This window comes from Haliotis rufescens, unplaced genomic scaffold (genome assembly GCF_023055435.1).
Source record: "Haliotis rufescens isolate VD_foot unplaced genomic scaffold, xgHalRufe1.0.p SCAF_17, whole genome shotgun sequence".
In the NCBI taxonomy this organism is placed as follows: Eukaryota; Metazoa; Mollusca; class Gastropoda; order Lepetellida; family Haliotidae; genus Haliotis; species Haliotis rufescens.
The window spans coordinates 6,392,476-6,418,252 of NW_025963857.1; the positions used below are offsets into that span (position 1 = coordinate 6,392,476).

The window sequence follows — 25,777 nt, forward strand, 5'->3', positions numbered from 1 at the left end:
CTATTCCTAGTATCACATGCCACGTACTATTCCTAGTACCAAATTCCAAGTACTATTCCTTGTACCACATTCCACGTACTATTCCTTGTACCACATTCCACGTACTATTCCTAGTACCACATTCCACGTACTATTCCTAGTATCACATGCCACGTACTATTCCTTGTACCACATTCCACGTATTATTCCTAGTACCACATTCCACGTACTATTCCTTGTACCACATTCCACGTACTATTCCTTGTACCACATTCCACGTACTATTCCTAGCACCACATTCCACGTACTATTCCTAGTACCAAATTCCAAGTACTATTCCTTGTACCACATTCCACGTACTATTCCTTGTACCACATTCCACGTACTATTCCTATTACCACATTCCACGTACTATTCCTAGTATCACATGCCACGTACTATTCCTTGTACCACATTCCACGTACTATTCCTAGTACCACATTCCACGTACTATTCCTAGTATCACATGCCACGTACTATTCCTAGTACCATATTCCACGTACTATTCCTAGTATCACATGCCACTTACTATTCCTAGTATCACATGCCACGTACTATTCCTAGTACCACATTCCAGGTACTATTCCTTGTACCACATTCCACGTACTATTCCTAGTCCCACATTCCGCGTACTATTCCTAGTCCCACATTCCACGTACTATTCCTTGTACCACATTCCACGTCCTATTCCTAATACCATATTCTAAAAGTTTGTTACCTAAGCCACACACTTTTTATTCACTTGTATTACGAAGGAGAAAAGGCAATCATTGAAATATCTTATTATCTTTTACAAAGAAGGCAGAATTTCTTTCCTGCGTAGAATGTGTATCTCATACGTAGGCCATTCTGTCTACGTAGACGTTATCTCCTACGTAGGTCATTCGTACTTATACTAAAGACTTGTTATCTCCATCAGAGGCCGCTCTGGCTCTTACTAAGGACTTGTTATCTCCTACATAGGCTGCTCCATCTCATGCTAAGGACTTGTAATCGCCTACGTGTGCCACTCTGTCTCTTACTAAGTACTTGTTATCTCCTACGTGTGCCGCTCCATCTCATACTAAGGACTTGTTATCTCCTACGTATGCCGTTCCATCTCATACTTAGGACTTATTATCTCCTACGAAGGCCGCTCCATCTCATACTAAGTACTTGTTATCTCCTACGTATGCAACTCCATCTCATACTTAGGACTTGTTATCTCCTACGTATGCAACTCCATCTCATACTAAGGACTTTTTATCTCCTACGTATGCCGCTCCATCTCAAACTAAGGACTTGTTATCTCCTACGTGTGCCGTTCCATCTCATACTTAGGACTTGTTATCTCCTACGTAGGCCGCTCCATCCCATACTTAGGACTTGTTATCTCCTACGTATGCCGTTCCATCTCATACTTAGGACTTGTTATCTCCTACGAAGGCCGCTCCATCTCATACTAAGTACTTGTTATCTCCTACGTATGCAACTCCATCTCATACTTAGGACTTGTTATCTCCTACGTATGCAACTCCATCTCATACTAAGGACTTTTTATCTCCTACGTATGCCGCTCCATCTCAAACTAAGGACTTGTTATCTCCTACGTGTGCCGTTCCATCTCATACTTAGGACTTGTTACCTCCTACGTAGGCCGCTCCATCCCATACTTAGGACTTGTTATCTCCTACGTATGCAACTCCATCTCATACTAAGGACTTTTTATCTCCTACGTATGCCGCTCCATCTCAAACTAAGGACTTGTTATCTCCTACGTGTGCCGTTCCATCTCATACTTAGGACTTGTTATCTCCTACGTAGGCCGCTCCATCTCATACTTAGGACTTGTTATCTCCTACATATGCAACTCTATCTCAAACGAAGGACTTGTTATCCCCTACGTAGGCCGCTCCATGTCATACTAAGGACTTGTTATCTCCTACGTAGGCCATTCTATTTCAAAATAAATACTTGTTATCTCCAACGTAGGTAATTCTGTATCATACTAAGGACTTGTTATCACCTACGTTGGACATTCTATCTAAAAAAGATTACTAGTTATCTCCTACGTATGCCACTGTATCTCATACTAAGTACTTGCTATCTCCTACGTAGGCCACTCTATCTCATACTAAGTTCGATGACATGCAAGCCTGGTACCCAATCCCGCTAGCCGTCTCTTACAACAAGTGCAGTCGACTCTTACGACAAACATGGGCTGCTGAAGACCCATTCCACCCCAGATCTTCACGGACCCATCATGCAGGAGACACGCCAGGAGAGTGTAACATTACGTTGTCTGTGTGAAGGTATTTTGTTAGATCGAGTGAGAACAGTAAAAACCATGCTCAACACCTACACGACTATCAAATATCGGGATGTTCGGCATCGTTTTCTACATAAATGCACAAGAATTCGTAGCTGTACATAAATAGACATAGTTTATATTGACCCATGTATCCTTCGGCCTCGTAGGATACAGGGTCATAAAAATATGTTTCTTTGTTTACAACCACGAATTCCCGTGCTAAATGATGTACGTCATGCGACCAATGTTAAGAGACTTCTTGTTTATTGTGAGGGCGGGGGCGTAGAGACGCAGGGCTGGGTCACCGAAACAAGGAGGGGGGTATGAAACTATTTACACTGTTTTGGGGGAGAGTCACTGGGAGATATAGGACAGTTATTTTACTTAAAGTAGTGCTAATAATGGTATGAATAGTAACAATGTTTAATACGTGCCACACAAAAATGCTTAAATTAAACCAAACGTATATAAAATATATGTTAATACTGAGATTATCACGGGAAACCAACATATACTCTGCAAAAAAAGAAACGCAAAGTGATTTTAGATGTATATTTTATATATTATATAAATAATCAACAGATGGTAATCGTTTGTTCAAAATTGGCACACATCATTGTCATTGACGCAGGTTCAGTATGGCACACATGGAACAGTAGATTTTCAAGATTTTCCCGATCCATGCTGAAATTACCAATTCATTTTTGGTATGAATTTTGTATGGGTGTCGGCAACACAGATTTTTAAACTTTTATTACAGCATATATTATAGTGACCAAGTTATCTAATACGTCGCAATTCGATGTGCAGAGTTGCGTCCCTTAGTCTTGTCACATTGCTTTGGTCTTGAGTTCGAATGGGGCCGATTATCATCTTTACTATTTGGGAATACCCATGCTCGTGGGTTCCATTGAAGTGGTAAATGTAGCCGTCTCTTATAAATAGGGCTTAAGTTGACAAATACTGTTTTGAATATGATAGTCGCGTTATTTCCAACTCACTCAATCACCGTGAAATAAAACATAGATTTACTATCGTTCACGAGGATTTCAAAACGCCCATTCGATGTACATTAGAAGTTCAGATTTTAGTGTGAGTGAGATAAATGATACAGTTTTCATTTTCTTTTCCAGCAACGGCGTCACTTGATTCTTGTATGCCACTGCTATCACAGCAAGTGGCCTATGTCCAAATAAACATTATTCGTAAAATAATGTGACTTTCTGTCTCAGAATCTGCTGCTGAGATCTAGTCTGCCCTACACCCATTAATAAAAGTTGACGTTCTAAATCACTTCTATCTCCGCCGAACACTTATTAACAGAAAACCTTTTCTCAGCTCCGTATCCATTTACAAAAACATGTAGTTCATTAAAGTGTCATCAAAATAGTTTGTTATGGTAAGTTTGGTTTTTCACAGTAGGGGATCTATTGGCACCTTACTTATGCGGCTGTTAGTCTTCAAAGCGTTGTTATTTTGACGTTAAGCGTCTTAACTGTATTTACATCTACAAGCACATTGGCAACTCAGTTTTGTATTTGTTGACGAATCGTGATAAGACCATGGAAACGTTTCATATTTTCCTCATTTATTTTATTCCATACAAGTGGAACTCTCATGTTTATGTTTCCATGGTTACTGTAGCCCCTTCAAGGAAAAACATAGGTTGATTGTGTAGCGATAATGTATAGAATGTTAAACCAATATTTATGTCGTTGGCAGTAACAAAGTGATAAGTGTTCTCATGAGCTAAGGGTGTTGAATTGGGTCATATGTCCCAATCCTTTAGCTGTGAAGTGTATCGACGCGCCAATAAAATGTTCGTAGAATATTTTTAGGGTCAGCTGATTGGTGACCTCGACCTCGACGACGGCTGGTGTCGTTGAAGCAGGACACGCTCGCTCTGTTCGCGAACCCCAGGTGTCATCATGGTAAGTATAATTACTCTGTTTCGTTAATTCTCTTCTAATTTTCAACATTATTTGGAATCTGTGTCTAATTCTGTCACAGAGATTACAAACGTGATGCACCGTAAATCACGGACCTTTTCTAATTGGCATTAAACGGTAGAATCAGTGTGTTAGGTTCAACGTCGCTTTGAACGACATTTCAGTGATATCAGGGTGTTGGAATGAAAGCGATAAATCTGCCCATAACCACAAGAAACATGAAACATGAAAGCAGAGTCAATTATATGAATCCGATGGTATCATGAGTGAGTGAGTGAGTTTGGTTTTACGCCGCTTTTAGCAATATTCCAGCCATATCACGGCGGGGGACACCAGAAATGGGCTTCAAGCATTGTATCCATGTCGGGATTCGAACCCGGGTCTTCAACGCTTTAACCACTAGGCTACCCGACCGCCCCGATGGTATCATGAGCATGTGTTTATGACTCACAATGAAATAGTGATGAGATGGGAGTTTGCAAAAAAGGTGAGCGTGTCCTGCCCCACGGTGGCACGCGACACAAACACATGCAAAGGCAAGTCAATTGAAAAAAACACACGTGAACACATGGTATAAGTGATGAAGAAAGCGCGAAGTGATGTAGGTCTTAGACGTTTACCATTTTGTTAAAACCTGCGAGCACGGGTATGGTGCTGACAAACCTTAACACATACTGGAACAATCTGGGATTCGAACTCACGATCACAGACACACCTCCAAACTCTACACAGGCCTAAACGTAGAGATACGGGGAGCCATGTTGTATTTCTGTAAATATATGTATATATTCATGATTATGAATATAATATGTTATAATAAATTTTTTTTATCATTTTTCGAGTCATTAATGTCTCGAAAACTAAAACTTCATGTGATGTTTCTTTCTTGAAGTCCTGGAGAGTCGTGTAAAACATGTGTTAGTACTTTCGTTCTCCAGCGTCGATGAGATGTTTAACCGTTGATGTTCAAACATCATCGTCTTCTTTATTGTCACACTTGTTCTCAGTACGTGACGACGAAAAGCTGAGAAAAAGATAAAATATTACTTTCTTTCACACACAATGGCGTAATCCCCATTCTGATTTCAGTCAGGTTTTGTTTACGTATTTTGAAATCAATTTTAATTACATTTCCTCCGAACGAACCGACACGATGACGTCAATTTATTATATTGTGAAGCGTGCCTTGGTTGATGGGTATTTATGATGTTGAAATGTCATCATCACATGTTTTGTTTAGGGACCGACCATTTAATGTTAAGGGGAGGAGGGGGGTTGGGAATTGTCCAAGAAAATGCTTAACAAAATGAAATATTATTGTGACTGTTGAAAACAAAAAAGAATTAAAGAATTTGTATGCCACAAAAAAACACATTGTTGCAAGATATTTCTGTTTTGAATTTATAGTCTCACCCCCACCCTATAACACCCCGCACCCTCACCCCCAAAATATCAAATGGTAGGTCCCTTATGCTGAGTAATATTAAGCAGCATAAAATAATTAAACAAGAGAATGTCCAGACATCATGTATTGTGTGGGACAAGATTACTAGTATATTGACGTCATAATTCTTTTCTCTCGCTTAACTACAATTTATTTTATTGTGCTTGTTATATTATATTTCTTAAGTACAATGTTGTTCACCAATATGTTAACGATTCTAGATTCGAATTGTTGAAAATGTGCATTGATGTGTACACTTTAGAAGAGAAGCTGATGTAGCCTGCGGTTGTGGTTAAAGCGTTTGAGGGTTCGATTGGCCACATTTGTGCAATGTGAAGACCATTCTCTGTGTTCCCCTTCGTGATGATGATAGAGTTGTGTTAAAAACGGCGTAAAACGAAGACAAGCATCCCACCCCACCCCACCCCACAAATGATAAGGGACGGTGGGTAGCGTCGTGGTTAAAGTGTTTGCTCGTCACGCCTAAGGCTCGGGTTTGATTCTCTTCATGGATCAATGTGTGATGTCCATTTCTCGGGGTATTGCTGGGATATTGCTAAAAGCGGCGTAAAACCTATACTCACTCAGGCATGGTAAATGCTTCTAACAAAATTGGATGAGAGTTACTTTTTATCTGAAACTTTCAAAAACTCTTGCAATATTTTTTTAACATCCCCGTGGAGACATACCGGTTTCAAACACACTACATGATTCACTAGCAGTTTGTGTGTGTGTTTGAAATCAGTATACGTCTTGAAATAAAGTTGGCCAAAGTTGAGATCATTAGCTTTTTTCATTTGCTTACATAGTACCTTAAGTCGTAAAGTGACTCGCTTCTCTCATAAACAGCTTAGAGTTGATATTGGATTAGCATTCATCCTCTCTGAATATGGCTTTCAATGTGCGTGAGAAACGCCATCGAAAACTAAACGAAAAAAATTATATAATATCCCGCGTTCCAAGAATTCTTAAAAACAAGGCATACTTGATAAAGTTAACCATAATTTGTCAAATAATCCCTGTAAAATAACAGGTCTCAATTTCAAGGAATTATTGCCTCATGGTGAGTGCTTAACGGACCACCAGAGTATATGGGACATTACATGTCTCGAGTTTGCTGCAGCTATCTCCAGTTATCGTTTCACTGCTGTGAATGCGGATTGTATAACAGTGTATCACCCGAGTCATCTTGCCCAAGAGCCATATCGTCATGACTTTTGTTTCCAAACTACGAAAAATCACAACAAACTGAAGTTATATGCAAGACATGGAACCGTTGTTGCCGCGAATCTAGCTTTGATACATGGGGGGACAAAGTAAACTTTGAAGTGGCGATTTGAGATGAGCGCTGAGAGACATACCCACACTGACGCCATTGAACCGTGTGCTTATCTCCACTTTACGCGGTTTCTGCTCGTGGAGATTCGTTATCTCCCCCACACCACAATGTTGGTGCCACTGGGATGGGGCAATTGTCTAGGAGGCTCGGAACGCTCTAGCAGAGATCTTATCACTTGAGTAAAGTTGAAAACAGTAATTCTTCATGACTTGTATTAGAAGACTCTCATGAGAACTGCTTTCTCTTATGCATGCAAAGTGTTGCGCTGATTAGGATGCGCGTGTATCAGATAGTGTTCAGACAGGAAGCATTAGTAATCAGAACCTGTATTTCAGACTCGGAGTGTTTATTCCGATGATTCTTCAATGACTTTGTGAGTGAATATTGTTTTACGCGCTGTCTGCAATATTCCATCCATTTCATGACAGTGTGTAAATAAAACCCTTCAGCGGGCAAATCAATGACTGAAACAAGATAGGAATCAACGTTATCGGATACAGTGATTTGCAATCAGCGACGTCACATGACCTTGCAACCCGATCCACAGTTGTGTCGGCTATTGCGCCAAGCATGAGGTCATGTTCCAACAGACCCGTGAAGATCCGGGGAAGAAAAGGTCTTCAGCAACCCATGCTTGCAGTGAAAGGCGACTATGCTTATCGTAAGAGGCGACTAACGGGATCGATCCGGTGGTCAGACTTGCTGACTTGGTTGATGCATGTCATCGTATCCCAATTGCATGGATCGATGCTCATGATGTCAATCACTGGATTGTCTGGTCCAGACTCTATTATTTACAGACCGCCGTCATATAGCTTGAATATTGCTGAGTGTGGCGTTAAACAAGAAAATGTTCCAACACGGAAACCCAAACTGAATGTACTTAATCATGCCGATAGTACTGTTCGTCGCTTGTGCTTCAGTTAGTGATTTGCATCCTAGACTAACAACTAGTCTCTGAAATGAAATATATTTTACAGAAACCAAATATAATAAAATATAATAAGAAGGAGTCCCAAAAGTCTTTATTTTCAGAAACTGCAGTAACCTATACTTGCCAACTACTATAGACTTGCATGGGCTGTATTGAACATATTTCTTTCAGAGTCTGTATAACAGTAATCTAGACTTGCCAACTACTATAGACATGCATGGGTTGTATTGGATATATTTGTTTCAGGGTCTGTATAACAGTAATCTAGACTTGCCAACTTCTATAGACTTGCATGGGCTGTATTGGATATATTTGTTCCAGAGTCTGTATAACAATAATCTAGACTTGCCAACTACTATAGACTTGCATGGGCTGTATTGGATATATTTGTTTCAGGGTCTGTATAACAGTAATCTAGACTTGCCAACTTCTATAGACTTGCATGGGCTGTATTGGATATATTTGTTCCAGAGTCTGTATAACAATAATCTAGACTTGCCAACTACTATAGACTTGCATGGGCTGTATTGGATATATTTGTTTCAGGGTCTGTATAACAGTAATCTAGACTTGCCAACTTCTATAAACTTGCATGGGCTGTATTGGATATATTTATTCCAGAGTCTGTATAACAATAATCTAGGCTTGCCAGCTACTTTTGACTTGCATGCGCTGTACTGGAGATATTTGTTTCAGGGTCTGTATAACAGTAACCTAGACTTGCCAACTTCTATAGACTTACTGCATGGGCTGCATTGAATATATTTGTTTCAGAGTCTGACAGACCACTTCGATGTATAGCTCACATTTACACACGTTCCATTCTGAGTCGTGAATACCTGATCCCTGAACTTTCCTCAAGACCTGTCACAGGGACACAATTTGCTCAATTGACTCAAGTTTTGTGGATATACCTCTATGACATTATGATATGTCCACAACAAACGATTTCACTATCACACACTTACTTCTATGTAAGGCTTAGAACTTAGCCCACTCAGCCCTGTATATCCATAGTTCTCCTGTGTTCGACCCGTATATGACATTTAAGTATGACGTCTGTGTCACGTGAAAACCTGTCCAAGCATTTCGACTTCTTTACGTCCATGAGGTGAGGTGTGGTGAAATGGGGTTCAACGTCGCGTCCAAGATTATTGCACTTATATAGCGACGTGCATGTACGTGTGTTTGCTTGTGTGGCTGCTTGTACTAGTCCGGACTGATGCCGATTTATAGTGCTAGCTCACTGAGATACCATGCCGCAGTTTAACATGAATACCCCACTCAGACACAGTATACTGACTCCGAGCCGACCAGTCCTTGTTTTAGCCCCTTAATGCCGAGCGCCAGACAGGGTAACAACAAGTACCATCTTTTAACGTCTTTTGGTATGACGCGGTCGGGGATCGAACCCCGGACCTTCCGCTCTCCGGGCGGACGCTCTACCACAAGACCACGGCTTTACGTCCATGAGTTCCTGTTGTAGTTGGGATGGCCCATTTGTGTAAGGCAACTGTATATTATGCGTCGCCACGTCCCTATGCCGCTATAATATGCAAGTTATGTGTTTGAATCCCAAGGGGCGATGCGGTAGCCTAGTGGTTAAAGCGATCGCTCGTCACGCCGAAGACCCGGGTTCGATTCCCCACATGGGTACAATATTCTGGTGTCCCCCGCCGTGATATTGCTGGAATATTGCTAAAAGCGGCGTTAAACTATACTCACTCACTCACTCATCTCAAGTAAAGGGCAACGGCAAACATGCTAAAGTAACGTCAGAGATGAATCATTCCGTAATAACTATAAGATGTCAGTGCCACAGATTCAACAGAATTCACTCACTCACTCATCGAAGGGTGATGCAAGTCGTCTTAGGCGCCACAGTTCGCTCTATTGAGTTTCGTCCCTCAGCATTCTAGGACCGTTCGTTCGAATCCATGATTCAGGGGTTCTTGACATCCTACCGTGCTAGTGGGTTTAGCTGAACAAGTTAACCTCCAACGCCTGCTTAACTTCAGGATTTCCTCCTAATATAATAATCCTTTGTACCACCTGTGACCAAGGGAAGTAAACATGCTCTCGTACCATTAGAGGGGCGGTAGGGTAGTATAGTGGTTAAAGCCTTCGTTCGTCACGCCGAAGACCTGGGTTCCATTCCCGACATGGGTACAATGTGTGAAGCCCATTTCTGGTTCCCCCCCCCCCCCCCCCCCCGCGATATTGCTGGAACACTGCAAAGCGGCGTAAAACCATACTCACTCTCTCACTCATTCAATTTGGTTTCAACACTTCCGGAATGTCCAAGTCCTTTATCACCCATATGTTGAATGTCGTTATTTCTCACCCTGCTTCGTCCAAGTTCCCCTTCCAAGCATTTTCACATGATCCTGATAAAATATTCAACTATCATCGTTTCATCAATATTAGCTGTGCCGTTTGCCTGTGCTTGTTTGTTGTTTAACGCCGTACTCAGCAATATTCAAGCTATATGACGGCGGTCTGTAAATAATCGTGTCTGGATCTGATAATCGAGTGATTAACATCATAGCCATCGATCTACACAATTGGGATACGATGTCATGCCTCAACCAAGTCAGCGCGCCTGACCACCTGATCCCTTTTGTCGCCTCTTATAACAAATATAGCCGCCTTTTTGACGGCAAGCATGGGTTACTGAAGACCTATTCTCTTTCTGGGTCCCGTTTTTCTGTGACAAATCTTTAGAACATCTTCAAAAGTTACCAAAAGTGCACTGTCAGCAACTAGGTATCGTATATAAAGTTGAAATGTGATTCCATGTACGTTGAAATACACACCACTATACCTTGTGTCTTGTCGAAACAATAAATGTGGGTATAGTTACAGTATGTCATTTGCACAACCGTTTAAGTACAGGTGAACAAGCACATGACGATGTATTAAGTCTTCTTCGGGTGCTTAAAAACTATTTGTTTTCTCTTAAAATGAGATACAAGCGACCGGACCTCCCCTTATCTTACGAAATTTCCGTGCCGAGTTTGTATTAACCCCAGGCCTCGTTCTGAAATCAAAACCAGCCCCACCTTGCCGCGAAGTTAAACTGTCACATGTAAGTAATAGCCATGTGCAGAAGATTTATGAAGGAAGCCTGTCCATCTCTACCCTTGACGGAATCACGCTAGTATTGAAGGCTATCTCTCAATGACTGTCTTTGTTCAGGGTAGAAGCTATACCTTGTCACTGTGTGAGGTAGGTTCAGAGAGCAAGGGGGTCACGCCATCCAACAAAATGTGCCAGGAGAAGCGATTATCCTCAAACAAATAACTGAAAGTCCATATGTAGATTTGCTGATTCTCGTCCAAGCCACCTGGACAAACTGCCTCGCGGGATCGCCTTGGTTCGGTGTCAACTTACACCCGGTGTAGTCTGGGGTCAAACCCAGTATTAGTGTAACCAACTGGCTGTGTGGAAAATCACTACAGCGTGGAAACAATCGCCCTAACACGATCGACGAGCACCCACCAAATTTGATCGGTTCTCCCATTTGTCACATTCCCTCCAAAACACTGCTATGTTTCGTGTGCGTGTCTGGAGAACTCTAGCAGCAGCGCTGCCCATTTATTGCGTGTAAGTCGGCAGTATTTTTAGAGCTTCTATTGAATACTCTCTTTGTGAGTGGGTCCGACGTTTTCTAATGATTCGCTCAGTCGTGATTGAGACTTCTCAGATGACAAAGCATAAAAGAAAACCTAAATGTTTTCAAAACGGTTTCAACTCGTTGACAAGCTTAAATGGTTGAATTACACTCTGAGGACTGATCGATATGGTTTGAAGTAAACATGTTTTGTTTGTCTTTGTTGCGAGCAATTATAAACCAATAGCAGTTTAGCATACAGTTAACAATATTGCGGTGGTGAATTACGTGTGAAGTGTTTCTCACTTGCCAGGTGTTGGCCTAAACACTTGCCACTCCTGTAATGATTTTGTACACGTTACAACAAGGTCGGGTAACGCCAAAATCAAATCTGGCAACCCTGGGTGGACTGTGCAACACGCTATACATAAATGTAACATTGTGTATAAAAAAGGGTACAAATTGTTAATCTCAGGAATTCAAATACAATGCCACAACACATGCTACCTTCACATAAATCACGGTACATATGCAACATTGAAGAAATATGTTCAATGCGATATATGAGGGTGCCACCCCCTTTAAGTCTGTCATACAAACCCTAAAACAAATATATACAATTCAGCCTGTGTCTATAAAGTCTGTAATGTATAGCAAGTCTAGAATATTTCAATATCAGGATGAATATGGTCTCTGGGCTCGTTTTTATTATATTTCATCCGTAACATACATGTATGTTCATTTCAGAGACTAGATGTTAGTCTATCCCCCTTTTGGTACGCTCTGTTAAGTGGTACTCCGGATTCCCCGTTTAAGTACGCTGAATGCCATGAAATGTTTACCTGGTACGCTTACGCCAATATGTTCATGTTGAGTTTTTTCCTGACTCAAGAGTGTTTAAATTGTTTGCCAAGACAAATGAAGTGGTATGCCGGATGCCCAGAAACAAGCTACCTTCATCGTTACATATACTGAACAACAAAAGTTCCTGTGACATTGAATATGATTTAACGCAAAGTAATGTTTTTTTACCAAATCTGAAACAATTTCGGTTTGCAACAGATAAAAGAGTCCTGTAAGTGTTCAAATGGTTTAATTTGCCATACTGACTTCAGAAAATGCGCATTTTTTCATTAAAAAACCATGAACATGCCAAAATGTCAATTTACAAATCAATAGCGTGTGTGTCCACCTCTGGTTGCGATGCAAGCAACACATCTTCGTCTCAGGGAATGGACCAGGCGTCGCACAAAGTCCTGTGGCATATCTGTCCATATCTGCTGGAGCATGTTTCGAAGTTCCTGGAGTGTCTGTGGAACACGTGGTTGACGTCGAAGGCGCCGATCCATCTCATCCCACATGTGCTCGATTGGTGAGAGATCAGGGGTGTGAGCCGTCCAGGGGATGACATTCACGTTGTTTTGTTGAAGAGAATCCTGAACAAGTCGTGCAATACGAGGCCGAGCGTTGCCATGTTGAAAGGTAATGCCTGGGCCATGACGACGCAAAAACCGTAGACCAACATGGCCGATGATCTCGTCGCGGTAGAGCTGTCCATTGAGATTTCCCTCTACCACAATCAAACGGGTCCTCTGTCTTGCTGTAATCCCACCCCATACCATAACTCTGCCGCCCCTGAACCGATCTTCTTCCATGACACAATGATTGACGTAACGTTCACCTCGACGTCGGTACACTCGAATCTGTCCATCGCTGTGGCTGAGATGAAAACGAGACTCGTCAGTGAATAGAACTTGTCCCCACTGCATGGCCGTCCAGCGTAAACGCTGTCTGCACCCCTGTAGACGTGCTTGACGGTGGTTTCCTGTCAAAATGGGACGTCTGACGGGTCTTCTGGCGACAATCCCTGCACATCTGAGGCGACGACGTTTGTGAAGATATTCGTCGAAGGCCAGGTATGCTTCTTGCAGTCACTGTTGCTTGCTGGAATCGATTTCGTAGGTGTGTTGTTCGAATCCAGTTGTCTTGTCGATTATTGGTTACGCGTGGCCTGCCACTCCGAGGATGGTCTCTGACTGCATTCATATGTTGCCAACATTGCCATATACACCAAATGGTGTTTCTGTGGACGTTAAATGGTCTTGCAACATCACGTTGACTCGATCCTGCTTCAAGTATACCAATGGCTCGCAGACGCTCATTTTCGGAGAGGCGTGGCATTTCGTAATGTTGAATAATTGCGTAATTTTGTTGTTTTTCTGAGTGGTTGTTGTCAGCACGATGCTAAACAATGCATATGGAATCCCGTTAACGCACGTTTTATACCCATTCTTGGGTAGTGAAATGCATGGGGCTTTCATAAAAGTCAACTGGAATGCATGCTTTTCTGTAGCAGTTGCGTTTTTGTGACTTGATTCCATACATGTACAACAATATTGAAAACAAAACTTTACTTGTTTGAAAAATACACTAAAATATTGGTGTCACAGGAACGTTTGTTGTTATATAAAATCAACAAAACCTTGTCCATAATTATTCGAACTTCAAAGCGATCCACAGTACAATTCCTACTATTCATAAGTATGTTTTTTTTATGAATCACAATCAAATAATGATGATACCGGCTCCTGGTGAAAAGGTGAAAATATCCTGCATCACGGGTGGCACCTATCACAAACACATGCATTGGCAAGTCAAGTGTTCACCGAAACAAATACGGTCACTGTGAAGTCGAAATAGGGAAATGTATCATTTTTGTCACTGATGAGTCAAATTTAGAAATGTCCTTTACATGTCTCCATGTCTACCATGAAGCTTTTTGAACCTTTTTGTGGAGTTGAATGCTGTAACCCTGATGTAACAAAATTTGAGCAAGAATCGTATGATACTCTTTGAAATCCTCGCAGAAAGAGCTTGCTCGATTGTACCTCAAAAGTTTAATTTAGTGTAGACACCATGGGCTGGAGCTACTGGAATATTGAGCGACCTGAAGTGGAAGTTGGAATGTTGAAGTCATCCCTCTTGACATACAGTCTTGTGGATAGGTTTTGTCAATCTGAATCTTTATGTACAGATCTAAATATGAAACAGATAAGGCGGTTTCGCTGGTCTCGTTTATTTGTTGCTCAGTTCCCCGTTCCACAAAGCGATCGTAGTTCTACGACTGTCGTAAGTCTATGTTATAAGCGTATGAACGACGCAATTTGACGTTCATACGTTTTTCACGAGACTGTATTCTTGAAATGGCGTAAACACTTGCGGACTACTTCCACATTCCTTGGAACACCCCTGGGAATTCCCAAGCACAAATACATACAGAAGCGTTGTTTCTGATTATTTTGACCCTTTAATCTTGGTCTCAGCGTTTTAGAATACATTGAGAAAAGCCAGAGAGTTGGAATGCATGATCGTTCAAAATATCCTCGCTACGACCCATTCTAGTGAAAGAAACGAAGAAATGCAACATGTCAAAGCCTAGTGGAAACAAGACTTTGATAAAAAAAAGGCTAGTGGACGCTCTTGCCTCGGGATTTCTGGTGTCCCCCGCCGTGATATTGCTGGAATATTGCTAAAAGCGGCGTAAAACCATACTCACTCACTCACTCACTCTTGCCTCGGGAAGATGTGTTTGAGTGTGTTTAACACAACATGGGCGAAGCTTCAATATTGTAAGTTGAGCGGAGATGTGACTTTTTGTTATTTATAAAGTGATTCATTAACAGATACTCGTGATGTAGTCGGAATCGTACAGTCGACAGGCCGCGTCATACAAAATGTCGTTAAAAGATGGTACTTGTTGTTACCCTGCCTGGCGCTCGGCATTTAAGGGATAAAACAAGGACTGTCGGCTCGGAGTCGGCAAACTGTGTCTAAGTGGGGTATTCATGTTAAACTGCGGCATGGTATCTAGTATGTTAGCACTATAAAACCCACATGAGTCCGGGCTAGTACAGGCAGCCAATCGCACACACAAATTGAACACGTAACAGCATTCAATTAATAATATTTCATAACATAAATATTTTGTTTGATGTTTGTATTACAGACATGATTAATCAAAATGTACATGGTATGACGCCAAGCCAAAAGCATTTACGCTATATGTTTTTTCAGCGAAAGACATGTTTTATTAACACAACAGATTTTTACGACGTAAGAGACAAAAAAGAAGTTAATATATCATTATAATATTAAAATACATAAACACGTTACCGGAGTCTCGTTAATGAAAGGTTGGGGTGAGAAATAGCCTGGAGTAGTCATTTTAGCCGTTTTGAAAAAACATTGTAATCAAATTATTGAAGAACGGCACATTTCACTGCCAACGTCTCACACCGACAACCATGTACGCAAACTGCCGTGTAGCGAAACCATTTATCGCTATAGGCATTTCAGCACACGGGCACCGACTTCGAGCGTGATGTGGTAATTACCTCCCTTGGAAGCTGGCGATGGTTTGATTTGTTAACCATAGACACGGTGACAAGTTCTATTGGAGGTAAATACAGATGTCGATGTGAAAATACTTGAAATATTCGTCATCAGGGTTGAATGATGAAGTCTTGTTTATATTTCCTGCCTAACGTAGCATTTACCCATCTGGTGACAACTCGCTGGGTGAACATTAGATCATTCAAGGGCCCAAGATGGCGGGTTAATTGGCGCTTACAACACCGACGACAATTGTGTTCCATTGTTTTATTCTACCCGTCAGAAACAATCACTATGTCGACGAATTTCAGCGCGTTTAGCGAATTAGCCTGGGTAAAGCTGGCAGGGTGATTATGGCTTGGCGAGTCTACCGATGTAACGTGAGTTCCCGCACAGAACTACAGTCCGTCTAATGACCGCGATTGGGCATGTGGTCGTAATTTGAACATTATGGCGTTTGATGTTTAATGTTCATCCGCAAATTTAATAAGAGCGAAGGGTAACTTTACCAATCAACCCATACCTTGCTTCGCTAATAGGAACATAACGTACTTAGCCTCTCTTCGTAATCGTCGAACGGCCGTGATGCATGCAAATCAAATTTATAAATTGATCATATTCGGCTGGTGTAGTCCCTATACGGTCTCATTTTAAATATTTGCACATTGTTTGATAATTTCCCGCGTGTATTACGACAAGGGGACTGAGCGATGCGCCATTTCTGATAAATTAGGAAGAAACACTTTAGGGAGAGGCGGCTCGGTTATTGAATTATCGCGTTTAGTGCGATATTTTAGTAGCAGGTGTGATGCCTTCGATTTTGCAATAAAAGGGATATCTGGACCTTTTACCAGTCCCTACAAATCAAATTACACAGCTTTTTCTCTCGTGTTTTCCTCGTTGTTGGTCCGCGGAGGGATACGGTCTGACCCCGTGTCACCAGGGTTCAGGGGGGTCAGGTATTTGCAACAGAAGATGCGGAGGAAATGTTTCCCCCGTGCAACGCTGAGCGCGGACTGTCGTTACGTGTAATAGATAGTGTGATGATTGGGGAGGAAAAAACCGACTCGTTATCTTCATCAGAATTTATAAGGAAATCGTTTTGACAGGCATGTGAGAATTGTAAATGGAAAGGATTACAGATGGGTAGGGCAGCCTTTTAAGGGTCGTGTTCCGAATTCCCCTAAGACCAAGCTATCGAATGGTCACTGACAAAAACTTAGATAAATAAATCGACTAATAGCCAAGCTGAACGTGTAAAACATTAAAAACTAATTACTGTGTTATCACGACCATTTGGAAAGTGATTTTCGGCATGGGATTTGCCGGTCTGCAAGGGGATATCGCATTTCAGAATACGAGAGGGCTAGATAAACTATAAAAAGTGAAATTTATCCGCCAAGGCCTAATCAGAATGATTGTTTCAGTCTTAATGTGACCCAGGATCACGGCCATTTAGACGGCTATGCGTCCTCGCCAGTTCACTTAACGTTCACAAATCGATCAAACAAAATAGAGGAGACTTGACGTTTAATTGGTGTCCCTTTATGTCCGCAAGGGTAATTGATTACTAAATAAATAAATAAATAAATAAATAAATAAGCATTTCTATTGAGGGGTAATTCGGTATGTCTCCCATGGTCCCATGGTCCTTAAGGATGTGTGAATATGCTTGTAAAAGGCGACTAACGGGATCGGGTGGTCAGGCTCGCTGACTTGTTTGATGCATGTCATCGATCCCAAATCCGTGGATTGATGCTCATGATATCAATCACTGGATTGTCTGGTCCGGACTCGATTATTTACAGACCGCCGTCATATAGCTGGAATATTGCTGAGTGCGGCGTTAAACAACAAACCAACCAACCTTAAGGATGTTTTGAGAGATTTCACTGTCTGTTTTAGAGACTGGGGAAGTCTGTGTATGTATCAGAGTCATATATTTAAGTACCCTAAAGACAAACGAGCATCAATTATGACAGCTATCCAATGATTAGTATCAATATAAATTCACTGAAAGTCTATAACTTAGACATTTCATTTCTGACAAAGGAGTATATGGACTCACACTAAAATGTTGCCATGATAAAATCAACGACGTCCCACAGAAAATACGTCAATAATTGCTCCTTGTCTTTCGGTACTTAACAAAAGAAAAAAGAATATGTTGTGTGAGTGAGTTACAAGTTAAAGTCGCCGGCATTATATCAGCCATAGAGCGATTTTTGTGTGAAGATACGGATCTCTCCAGTGAAGAGTTGAACCGGGACAAATAATCGGAGATTTGTTCAATGTATGTTATCACAGTACATCCCACGGCAGGGGTTATATTCAGAGGAAATAGCCTTTGTTTAATGATAAGACCATTCTTGTTCAAGTGCCTATGCTTTTACGTTTTGCAAATGAAAGCGGTGTCGTTCGACAACCCAACTGTTCAGAGCTGAGACAATGGCGGCCAAGTTACCCTTTTATTGTATTTGCTGGTCACAATAAATGTTATTGAATATTCATCAGTGTTGGCCGTCCGATTTTCCCGATAACATTGTCGCGGATATTGGCAGTCCAAGCCAATTACAATGTACATCTACGCCGTAAAGACAACCACAATTTGCAATTTGCCTTTCATGTCGCCCAGTTTGTCTCGGACTCGCATGTTTTTTTAAGATGATCCGTGATAACAGAGATCTGTACTTCCAGGGTAATCCTTTTAACTAGAAGTCCTGGCCCCAAATCAGTGTGCAGCTAATCTTGGACTGACAGTGATATGTCTATTGCGGGTCTCCATAGACGCATGCCGGGGCAACGCTCTTCCCCCATCTGCCGTGCGCCCCTGCAAACGTCCTGGTGACAATTGAACCGGCCCCCTCTCATCCCAACCTCTCCTCTTTGTGTGTCCCTGATACAAGCGAGCTTGTTTTACGCTCTGGTTTACAAAATTTCTTTATTCATCCGGCCACCATTACACGACCAACCACCCGACATCTGTAAAACAATTGCGGCCAAGCAATTATCAACGCCGAGCCGCAAGATGCACCACGCGCCTGTAAGCGCGGGTAATAGGTGTCAAACTTGCCCGGTGTCTATTGAAAGCCGTACCGGCTGCAGCTTAAACTGTTTTGATGCGGAAAGATGTTTTGTGGTTGATGATTAAAGATCACAATTAGATAGTTTTCCCTCTTTGATCGATCATCTCGCTCTCCGTCCTGACAGGGACCCGCCTCCGCCAAATGTTCCTGAGTTACTTGCCCTTCCTTCCCCCTGCGCCGAAGCCGTGGCACGTGGATTGTGGCGAAGGAAGGCACACACGTGTGTTAACAAGACGGCTCGTAGTCATACGACACTTAAAACAAGAAGCTAGAAAATTACCAAATTAAGGAGAAGATACTTCACTTTAGTCCGAGTGTGCGTTGCCACAATGATCTTTGGGGAAACAGTCAATTAAATACAATCACTCGGAGTTGCCAATTTTACACCCCGTCTCTAATTTGTGGTACCCTCAAGGCGATCGCCTCTCCCCGCGGACAAGATTGTCATGTATACGTTTATTGGCTTTAATAAATTACCTCCAGAAATTACCCGTCACCGGAGTACCAACGACTTACCCCCTTACCTCTCATAACAGCGCGCCCCTATAATTATAGCCATGTCCAGGGTGCTTTAATTTCGTCAATATTCACGTTCGCCTTCACGGCTCAAGTCAGATGTACACAGCTTAACCTAGGTATGTTAACTATAGGATAGGTCTGTCGGTAATATGGCCATGGTACAAATTGAGGTGACACAGAAAAATTGGGGGTTAATGTTTCACTGCTGTGTTAACTAAGTTAGTGAAAGTTCTTCATCTCAAACATGTAAACCACTGAATGAAATGTTAGTATTTGTTGGTTCACTATTTGGTCGAATAATATTTAGTTTGATGTATAAAAATTTAATTCATAACACATGCCGCTTTAGCTGTTGACTTATTGTATTCCGTCAAACCCGTGAAGATCCGGGGTAGAATAGGTCTTCGGCAACCCATGCTTGCCGTAAATGGCGACTATGCTTGTCGCAAGAGTCGACTAACGGGATTGAGTGGTCAGGCTCGCTGATTTTGTTGATGCATGTCATCGTATCCCAATTGCGTGGATCGATGCTCGTGCTGTCAATCACTGGATTGTCTGGTCCAGACTCGATTATTTACAGACCGCAATCACAGCTGGAATGTTGCTGAGTGCGGCGTTAAACAACAAACAAACAAATACATTATTCCGTCAGTATATATGTTTGCCGAATTGTATATACATGTACAGATTTTTACAATACTAAGATCCCAGTCTTATCTTTTTTCCATTTCATCACAAAGTCATAAAAGCACACGCACTCGCTTACGTTTACGCACACGCACACACGCGCATACGCACACAAACCATAACAAAGTTAATTTCCTCATTGCAGAGCGGCACATGACAATAATTGCTGTAACGAAATAAATTCGATTCGTTCATCAGCGCTAATTAACCTTATTGTTCGCGTGAAAAGCGAATTATCATAATAACAAATTGATTTAAAAGGTTCACTGAACGTCAGTGTGGCCTGTGTTTATTGTATTAGTATACATTAGTCATTCTGACCAGAAACAGATTTACATAAAGGAAGAATTAGTGATACGTTATGCTTCCCCCCCCCCCCCCCCCCCCCCCCCCCCCCCCCCCCCCCTACACACACACACCCACCCACCCTAAAGTCCGTCTGAGTAGCAGAAACATGTATAATAAAACAACAATTTCTGCATTGATTCGTATAAACTGCCGGGCAAGAGAAAGTATACACTTGAAAATTTTGAAAATGGGATTTGACCAAAACATTACAAACGTTATCAAAACGTTACTACTCTGAAAAAGGCCGCCGATACACTACAAACATAAGGCACAAAACACAACTGTTATCTTCGTATAATACACATCATAGAATAACCATTTCTTGTTTGTTTTATATGTAGGCACCATCAAACATAGGTGTATACTTTTCTTTGCCAGGTAGTTTATATTCATCCCCCATAGAATACATTGCTATTGTTTCTGGATAGTTCCAGTACTTAAAATTAAATTAAATACAAATGCACATTTAAGGAACCATTTATATCAACTTGTTATGTCCATGTTTCGCTTTTCGCGCAAACATTGTCGTTACACCCATGTATTTATCTGACAGCGAATGTTTACGTTTGGGTGAATGTGCCATCTTTTCTAATCGAGGAATACAACTGACCGAGGTCTTTTGGCTTTCGTCATCGTGTGTCAAGTAAATAGATAAATAATCATTTGATGATTTTTGGTTCATCGTTTCCAATTTCCTCAATTTGTTTATCCGTATAAACATTTTAAAAAATCAACATAAAAAAGACAACAATAGGACAATTTTCCCTCGCACACAATCCGCACCCACCGGACAGCCTTTCTCACCCCCGGGCCACCTAGCAGTGTAACCGAACCCTCTCCCCTACCCCACGGGGAGGCTTTGATGTAGTAGTGGACACAGACGTTTATTATTTCATAATTGATCACAAATTGTCCTGATAGACTACACGTGCTAGCAACAGTAAAGCGACGCTGTAGTGATTACAAACACTTGAGGGGTAATGTGATTACTGCCCAGTGGCTGCTGCAATGGCAGTCGAAGAGCTTCGTTGCGGCAATAAAAGAATAATTTCGTTAGCGAGAACATCCTCTCGTGGCCGCCTATTGGCCGGAATTCAGAATTGCCATCTTACTGCAGCCAAGAGAGATATATGACTTCTTCACGCCCCATCAAACTTCCCTTTTGGCCATGTTTGTATAATACTATCATGATGTGAAGGGCTTTCATGTTGGTGCCAGACTCGTGCTGACGAGCGTAGACAGAGAGTGGTGGGCCTAAGTCTTTCACATCTTGACTCGTGGAGATTGTCTCTCATAAACATATAATATAATAAGCAATTTACGCTTTTAAATGGTAAAATTATTAATCCATAACAGTTAAAATTAATTTATGGAGTTACATATTGTTTTATAGTTTTCGATCGGAACTGTTTTTTGCCCCTTGTATTTTTCATATTTTAAAAATAGGACAGAGCCCTGAGGAGAAATATGTCATCATGAGGGAAATGTAGTTTTGACATTCTTTTCATATTTATTGTATGTTTTGATAGTAGGTTACCTGTGAAGTTTATATTGAATTGTGGACGATTCGTTCGCTATGTCTGTTTATTTTCAGCAAAGAATGTTTTGGTGCAATACGTTTAATTTACTCATGATGAATGCTAAGCAATTGTCAAGCTGTGCATGTAAAGGGTATTTTATATTTTATGTTTTAAATAAATGATGCATCTCACTTTTCTAGTTTTAAGTTAAATATATACTGCCGGGCAAAAGAAAGTACACACCCCTGTGTGATGGTGGCTAAAATGAAACAAACAAGAAAGTTTTTTGATGGTGACGTATTTACATGCATCATATCAATGAATATCTAACAACAGGTGATGTCGCACATGGCGTCTCAGGGAACATGGAGGTGGCAGTTGTACAGCACACAGAGATAAAGGTTTGTTTGTTTGTTTGTTGTTTAACGCCGCACTCAGCAATATTCCAGCTATAAGACGGCGCTCTGTAAATAATCGAATCTGAACCAGACAATCCTGGGATTAATATCACGAGCATCGATCCATGAAATTGGGATACGATGACATGCATCAACCAAGTCAGCGAGCCTGACCACGCTATCCCGTTAGTCGCCTCTTACGACAAGCATAGTCGCCTTTTACGACACGCATGGGTTGCTGAAGATCTATTCTACCCCGGATCTTCACGTGTCAGAGATGAAGGTAACACACTTAAGCAGGTGTTGTCCGGATCAGTTTGAGTCTTTACTTTCTTTTGCCCGGCCTTTTTAATGATCCTACGTACAAAACGTTAACATATGTCCCAGTAACCTATACTCGACTGAAATGGATTGGGAGGTCAGGTTGTTGAATTGCGTCATCGTTACCCACCCGTTTGGGATGGTGCTCATAATATCAGTCACTGGCTTGTCTGACCCAGACTCGAGAATTTACAGGCCGCTGTCATATTGCTGGAATATTTCTGAGTGCGGCGTAAAACAACAAACAATCCTACGTATGTAATTGTAAGGTAAACATATATCTTGTTTTCTGTGCTTTTGATAAATAAACTATTTCTTATATCTTAGTCTATGACCGCCATTTTGTTATAGTGAAAGGTGGTAGAGCGTCCGCCCGGAGAGCGGAAGGTCCAGGGTTCGATCCCGGGCCGCGTCATACAAAAAGACGTTAAAAGATTGTACTTGTTGTTACCCTGTCTGGCGCTCGGCATTAAGGGGCTAAAACAAGGACTGGTCGGCTCGGAGTCAGTATACTGTGTCTGAGTGGGGTATTCATGTTAAACTGCGGCATGGTATCTCAGTGAGCTAGCACTATAAATCGGCATCAGTCCGGACTAGTACAAGCAGCCACACACACACATACACGTGCATGCACGTCGCTATATAAGTGCAATAATCTTGGACGCGACGTTAAACCCCATTTCACCTCACCTCACACCTATAGTGAAAGACGGAGAAGGGCCAACGTTTTCCGTCGCTCCAATAATAGATTGGAGTTGATGTTCAACTTATGTTTAAAAAAACTTTTCACAAAAATGACCTTGGGTCACATAAGGAATAAACTACTCGCATCTCTTGAAATAACATCGTACAGCAAGGCTCTGTATTTATTGCTGAATATTGGTGAGTTAAACAACAAACAAACAAACAACAAACTTACAAAATTGACCCGTGAAGATCCGAGCTAGAGTAGGTCTTCAGCAACCCATGCTTGTCATAAAAGGCGACTAACAGGATCGGGTGGTCAGGCTCGCTGACTTGGTTGATGGATGTCATTGTATCCACATTGCGTAGATCAATGCTCATACGATCAATCACTGGACTGTCTGGTTCAGACTCGATTATTTACAGACCGCCGTCATACTGCTGGAATAATGCTGAGTGCGGCGTAAAGCAACAAACAAACAAACAAAACTTACAAAATTAATTCACTAGGGACAGATAATTCGTATTTTCCCTTTTCAGTTCCTCGTAAGTTATTCTCCAAATTCCTATCGCAAGAAAAGGAATTTAGTCCGGCGAACCAACACGCACTCGCCACTGTGAACACAAAATGATGACACCAGGTGTTCTCGTCAATGAAAAAAAATATTTCTTCTGTATGTTAGGTGATGATAATCCCAGAAAAATTGTTAACATACTTTGAATAGTACTCAACGAATCTGCATCGTTGTTTCATCTATTGAGAAAATCATTGAAATGCATTGTGTATTGTATACCATGGCACAACTGAACGATGTCAAGTCTTTAATGTGTATTTTGCGTTCAGAACTAGGTCTGTGACAATTGTCTGATATAAGTAACTTATACTCATTACTTTGGTGTATGGGAGAACATGTTGTAAAAGTGTATGTCTAGCCTTGCTCCGAGGCTGTACGGAGTGATAAGTACATGGATGTGTTAGTAACTCTAACTTCCTAATACAAGTCTAGATATCTGAAAGACTCCAGTCTCTAATAAGACACCTTGTTCTTATCATTTACATAATCTAGAAATAATTATTTAAACTTATAATTATTGCCTTAGAGACTTATGCAAGTCTAGTGTATGCCCTGAAATTAAATAAATTGAATAACTGCGTGAGGATAAGAAGAGCACGTTATCCATGTTAACATTTATGGCAATATAGTTGTATTAAAGCGAACTATAAGATCCACGGAAGGTCATTCAATACAGACTGCCTCCGTGGTCTAGTGGTAGAGCGTCCGCCCGGAGAGCGGATGGTCCGGGGTTTGATCCCCGGCCGCGTCATACCAAAAGTCGTTAAAATATGGTACTTGTTGTTACCCTGTCTGGCGCTCGGCATTAAGGGGCTAAAACAAGGACTGGTCGGCTCGGAGTCAGTATACTGTCTGGACCAGACAATCCAGTGATTGACATCAAGAGCATCGATCCACGCAATTGGGTTACAATGACGTGCTTCAACCAAGTCAGCGAGCCTGACCACCTGATCCCGTTAGCCGCCCCGTAGTCGCCTTTTCCGGAAAGCATGGGTTGCTGAAGACCTATTCTACTCCGGATCTTCACGGGTCACACACCAAGAAGACATTTCAAATTATTACACGATTGTGTGCGACACCTCTGTGAAACCCTTCAAATATTTATGTAGAGGAATTTATTTTGCATCGTTGTTTGGTTAAGATGTTAAGACATCACTTATTGACTTAGTAGTGAGTTTGTTGGGTTTAACGCCGCTTTAAACAGTACATTAAACTTGGGTTATAACGAATTCAAAGGAGCCACTGATTTTAGTTTTTTATAACCGTAGTTCGTTATAAGCATATGTATAGCATATATACAGCAGTGGCCGGGACAAAAAAGTTCGTCATATCCATGAGTTCGTTATAAGCGTGTTCGTTATAAACGTATTTTACTGTATTTAATAGGCATCAGCTTGATGTGTGAGGAGAAACGAATCTGATGTTAATCCTGAAGCTTATCACTTTTTGCAAATGACCGCGAACACTGATATGGTGCTGACAAACCAAGAAACATCATAAGAGCGTATCTGGGATTCGAACTCTGCACAGACAATTGTGTCGACTGGGTTACACGTGTCTCCTATATCTCCTTCGTACCATATTATAACCTTCATGGATGTTCATGGGTGTGCCGCGTGAAAATATCTCCGAGTCAACACACACTTCCATGACAAAACCT

General features: G+C 41.5%; 1 long non-coding RNA gene across 1 annotated transcript; it reads left to right on the forward strand.

The window, feature by feature from the left end:
- The first annotated feature begins 4,146 nt into the window (after positions 1-4,146).
- Positions 4,147-24,485, forward strand: LOC124123991. Its single transcript, XR_006859378.2, has 3 exons — positions 4,147-4,239; positions 22,476-22,540; positions 24,083-24,485. It is a non-coding gene; the product is annotated as an uncharacterized LOC124123991 (long non-coding RNA).
- Positions 24,486-25,777: the final 1,292 nt, after the last annotated feature.